This window comes from Arachis ipaensis, chromosome B5 (genome assembly GCF_059453495.1).
Source record: "Arachis ipaensis isolate K30076 ecotype BB chromosome B5, ASM5945349v1, whole genome shotgun sequence".
Classification (NCBI taxonomy): Eukaryota; Viridiplantae; Streptophyta; class Magnoliopsida; order Fabales; family Fabaceae; genus Arachis; species Arachis ipaensis.
In genome coordinates, this window is record NC_142440.1 from 36548123 (window position 1) to 36554048 (window position 5926).

The 5926-nt window shown below is 36.7% G+C and overlaps 1 pseudogene; it reads left to right on the forward strand.

Annotated features, from left to right (window-relative positions):
- The first annotated feature begins 810 nt into the window (after positions 1-810).
- LOC148563857 (uncharacterized) lies at positions 811-2118 on the forward strand (annotated as a pseudogene).
- Positions 2119-5926: the final 3808 nt, after the last annotated feature.

A 5926-nucleotide genomic window follows, 5' to 3' on the forward strand; every position in this document is an offset into this window, starting at 1 on the left:
ATTCATTGTTATTCATGCCTAACCTACATTAAATCACATAGAGCATGAGGTTTTCATTTCTTATTTCAACTTATGATTTTATGTCAACCTATAATTTGGTGTTTGAATTTCACTTGTGTACCTTGTCCATTAAGGCTTTAACTTTGTCAACACCAAATTCATTCAATTTATGCCAATTATTTGAGATTGATTTCTACTTGATTAGATGCTCTACACATATATTTGCATTACTTGTTTTGGTATTTTGAATTGTTGAGAAGTGAACAGAGACTTGCTTGTTTTGAAACTTTGGAAACTTTTTTAAATTAAGGAACGTTTTTACTATGCACCTCTCTTTTGACTTTCCTTCCCTTTTTCAACTAACTTTTTCTTTCTCTTTAAATAACTTTTAACCTTTGTTTTCTTTTTCAACTACTTTTCCTTTTTCTTCACCTGACTTTTAACTTTTCTTTTCTTTTTCAACTAATCATTATTTTTAGTCACATAACTTTTAACTTTCCTTTTACTCTGCAACTAACATTAACCTTTAACTGTTTTCATTCTCTTTGTGCATAGCAACAATGCTCCTTTCTTCTCTTTAGTTTTGATAAACAAGCAAGTTAGTTTTCTTAGATTCCTTCATTTGATTGGAAGTTACTTCTATGTCCTTTCAATTTGAATTTCATGCATACTTCCATTCAATCTTATATTTTCGTTCACTTCGTATATATGATGTTTGTGATTCGGTTTTCTGCTTCTTGCCTATTATATCTTTTTGCTTTGTGTGCCTATAAATCATATTTATATCCCCATTCCCTTTATGTTCTCCAGATGGCTGACAGGAAAGGAAATGGTAAGGCCACTAGTTCTGAGAAGAGGAAACAGACTTCACAGTCTGTGGATACCGCAGATGTTGCATTCTATGCGAGACGGATCAGTAATAGTGACAGAGTTGCTCAGAGCACCCCTCCTACTGATACGTACAAGTTTAGCAACAAGTATTCAGAGCAGAAGTTTAAAAAATTCTTGCAAAGGAACTTGCATGTTGAGAGGGAACTCTATATCCCAGAGGAGCTGAGCCAGTATACTAATGATAGGATCACTCACCGGCATTGGAGGTTTCTAGGTATAGAACTTTCAACAATGAATATGTTGTGGGTTTGCGAGTTTTATGCGAACTACTACAGTGAAGCCCTCGACACAGTTCACTTGAGAGGCAAGCAGATTCTAGTGACTGAGTAGGCGATTGAGCATGCTCTCCACTTTCGGCCTGGACCAAGTGGGAAAGATGCATATGAAGAGGATAAAGACGTTTGATTGGGACAGAGTCTTAGCTTTGATTGCTGAGCTTTAGCTTTGATTGCTGAGCCTGGGAGTCAATGGATATATGGTTCTGACAAGACGACTCCCCAGGGGATTCGTGTCTATTCTTTGACATATGAGGCCCGTATTTGGCAGCAGCTGCTGTCCAACTACGTGATGCTGAGCACCTATGAGACCAAGGTTACGGATGATATGGCTGTTATGGTCTGGTGTATCTTGGAGGGTCGAGAGATGTATCTTCCACGGCATATCAGACAATCCATGGGGCAGGCACACCTTGTTGGCAACCTAGCCTTCCCGTGCTTGATCACTCAGCTAGCCACAGAGGCTTGGGTTCTTTGGATGGCCACTGATGAGAGACCGACAGTCGCCGGCCATAAGAAGGTGATTTCTTTTGGCGACTAGCCGGGACTTGAGCTAGTATTTGGTTGACGCGTCAGACAGTAGCCGGCATCCTCCACAGAGGCAGGACCTTCAGCCTCAGCTCCTTCAACTTCACCACCTTCAGATTTAGCAGCACCACCAGCATTCTTACAGCCACTCTACAGCCTGATCTACCAGCTATCTAATGACATAGCCCGTTCGAAGCATCGCAACCAGCAACGTTTTGAGCAGTTAGAGCGTCGCAGCCAGCGACGTTATGAGCATTTGAGGAGGCTTATCCTCTTCGGTAGCACTGACATTCAACTTGAGCCAGACACTCCATCCGAGCATTCTGAGGAGGAGGAGGCCAAGTGTGATGAGCCGGAGGAGGCACGAGACCCACTAGCTGACGGTGGAGGTGATGCTAGCGACGATTCTTTCCATTCCGCTTAATTTGGAGCACCGAAGACGGTGCTGATTTTAAGTGTGGGGAGGTCGTCCGACCACAGCAATATGTTTTGGGTGAAATTTCCATCTCTGAACAATTGTAGTTTAGTTTTTATTTTTAAAATTTTTTGTTACTTTGTACATATTTTATCCTTTTGAAAACCTTTTTACTCAGTTTATTACTTTTTATTTAGCTTATTGCATTTTTTTATTTTGCTTGTATATAACCTAGTATTATATTATGGTGATACATATTTTAGATTTTTTTTTTTTAGTTTTTAGTCTTGATTGTGATTTGGATGATGTGATTATTGCACCTACTTTGATTTTCTATACTCTTGATTTTTGGTTTGATTGAAATGGGGAATTGAACATAGGAATTTTGATTTCTTTTCCATCCAATCACATTACATACATACATACATACATACATACATACATATATATATATATATATATATATATATATATATATATATATATGTAATAAATGCTAGTCGATTTAATAAAATTTTCAAGAAACTTACTTTTTATATAGGGCATTAAAAATTCAAATTGAATTGAGTTGAAAATTTTTCATTGAAACTTGCATGTATTATACATTATGGAATATGGTTTTTGAGCTAAGAACACACAACCTGTGAGTTTTTGAACCTAATTGCATGGCTACATCATTTAACCACGATTTTGATTCTTATGTGTTTTCTTCCACATGATTGCAATCTTTGGTTTGTTTAATTCTATATGTCATTATTTAGTGTATGTTCATGCATTTATATGATTGAGGATATCAATTGATATAACCCACTTAACCCAAATAGCCTACCATTTCATTTGTCTTTGTTTGCTACTTTGAGCCTTTTAATCAATTTGTTCTTTATATTACCACATCACTATCCTTAAGCGGAAAATAATTAATTGTCCCATTTGAATCTTCGGTTAGCTTAAGATAGTGAGTATATGCGTGTCAACTAAGTGTGGGAAAATGTGATAATATTGGTTGATGAAAATGTGTTTTGTATTCATTAAGAAACATTGGAAATTCGGGTACATACTCATGTAATAATATGAAAATCATATACATTGATGTTTTGCTATATATGTTCAAAAAAAAAGCAATAAAAAGAAAAAAAGAAAAAGAAAAAAAAACAATAAAAAGGGGACAAAATATCCCAATGTGAAATTCAATAAGAATCAATGCATATGTGGTTGAATTAAATTTGATACATGAGTGTGTGTTTTTGTAAAAGTGAGATTTTGAGTAGCTAAGCTTGATATTAGAGTTGTATAGGTTGTGTATGTGTAGGTGATAATTTAGGTTAATCAAGGATTCAAATGCAAGCTCACCTAGCCATATATACAGATCCTTACCTTTACCCTTAGTCCCATTACAACCTTGAAAAGACCTCATGACATTTGCATATGCACATTAAATATTTGTTGATTGGTTAAATGAAGAACAAACTTTAGAAATCATGATTAGAGAAGAATTGAGTGAATTAACCCTAAACACTTGACTGACTAGAGCGCATATACACATCCGGTGAGGGTTCAATTGCTCAAACTTCATATTTCCATCTATGATTATTATTGTCTTGCAAGTTTATAAACTCTTTTGAATAACTCAATTCAATTGTGAACTTCATTTTGTTATGATTATTTTGGCCCTTGAATGTGAATACTTGCTTTCTTGGAATTGGATTTACTTTGGCTAAGCTTATAAATAGTTGGATAGTTAGTGTCAACTAGAGTAGTTGCATTTAGGTAGATAGTTTGCATTTAAAGATTTTGTCTTGAATAACGGATACCCTTTTCTTATCTTTCTTGAGTCTAGCATGAGGACATGCTTAGTTTAAGTGTGGGAAGGTTGATAAACCCTTTTTTAGGGTTTATCTTGTGTTGAATTTTATGGATTTTATCAACTATTTTGACATTTATTCATTGAAATAGAATAGTTTTGTGAATTCTTCTTAATTTGTTCTTAAGAGTGAAAACATGCTTTTTCTACCCTTAATCTGCTAATTTTAATTCACTTTAATTCCATTCAATGCCTTGATGTGTTTGATGAAGTGATTTCAGATTTACAAGGCAAGTATGGGTTGAAAGAATGAGGAAAAAGCAAGCAAAAGTGAAGAATTCATGAATAAATGAAGTTTGGAGTGTTTTTATAGTGATGCGTATGCACAAGATTTCGTGCGTATGCACCATTTCAACTTTCACCGACATGCATACGCACAAGAATGTATGCATATGCAAGATTACATTTCCTGACAACCATGCGTATGCATGGTCAGACATGCGCACTCACAAATGTATGCACGTGATTTCATTAATGCAAGACGCTGGGGATGATTTCAGGGCCTTCCAAGCCCAATCCAACTCATTTCTAAAGCTATTTCAAGCCAAATTGAAGAAGGATGAAGGGAGGAGCAATTAGGGATAGATAGAAACATATTTTAGAGTAGTTTTCACTCCCTTTTGCCAAATTTCAGTCGAATATTCTTTTGCTTAGCAACATTGCCCTATCCCAATAACACCCGAACTCTTGGGCTTTCCTGAAAATTTTCTAGCTCCTTTGCTGAGAACTTGATGTATAGTCTTCTTTTATTTGTTTGTGTTGACTAAACTTAGGACGTTGAAGGGAAAGGCATCTTGGTTTTCCTTTCGAGCAATTTAGGGTAGAAAAGTTTTTTCCATTTTTGATGAGTCTTTCCACGACTTCAAGTGCTTCTTTAAAGTTCGATCTATAGTGGGTGTCCGACCTTTCTATCTATACAAGAACGATGAACCTTCCTTTTTCCTGTATTGGAAAGAGGAGCCTGCGATAGCTAAATATAATGTAGATAAGTTAGATGAAGTCTAAAAATGTTTTATGAATGTGTTGCAAGAGTGCTGGGGCCAGGCTCCTTATTTAGACACAAAAAGGTTCTTAGGGAACCCCGGTCAGCTTCTGTCTGAGCTAGGAACTCTCCCGACCTCTAGTTTTTATGACTTCTCAGGTTGTATTTTGTTGTTCTAATGTGCTTTTCGTTCTTGCAGAGACCATGACTTCCAAGACCTCGTCTATGAAATACTTGCGTCAGACTCGGAAGACAGTTGTGGTCCGAGGTCTCAGGGTAAAGACGATGGAGGCGCTTCATCCCAACCTTTTGATGCGTGAGCATCTTTTCTTTATTTTCTTAGTATTTTAGATATGAATTATTGAGTTTTATTGAGATTTTAGTGTTTGAAGCCTGTTTGGATGCTATTTTGAAGTGCATTGTGGTTTTAATCATTTCAGAAAAATTTTGGGGACAAGTTTGGCAGAGTTCGTACAGAAGAAAAAGGAGAAAAATTGAGGCTGCCAAGTTGGCGCCAAACGCTGAGCCAGGCATTTGGCGCCAGGCGTCTCGTGCTGTATGTAAGGCCTCTGACTGGTTGGCGCTAAATGCCCCGACTTGGGGTTTAGCGCCAGGAGCTTCGTAATTGGTGCAATAATCACATGCTAGCGGTGCTAAACGCCGATCCTAGCGTTTAGCGCTAGGAGGACGATAACGCCCACGAGCCCTTCTGCCTCATCGACGCTAAACACCGAGCCTGGCATTTAGCGCCAGCACCGCGTTTTTGAACTTCAAGGAAAGGGCTTCGATAGTGTTTTAGGATTTATATTTATTTTATTTTGATATCTTTTGATTATTATTATTATGAGAAGATACAATCTTCTAGGATTTTAGATATTATTTTATTTTATTAGTTTATTTTATTTTCAAATCAATTAGGTTAGATATAAAAGGGAAATATATTTAGGCCCAGTTTGGGAATACAACTTAATTAA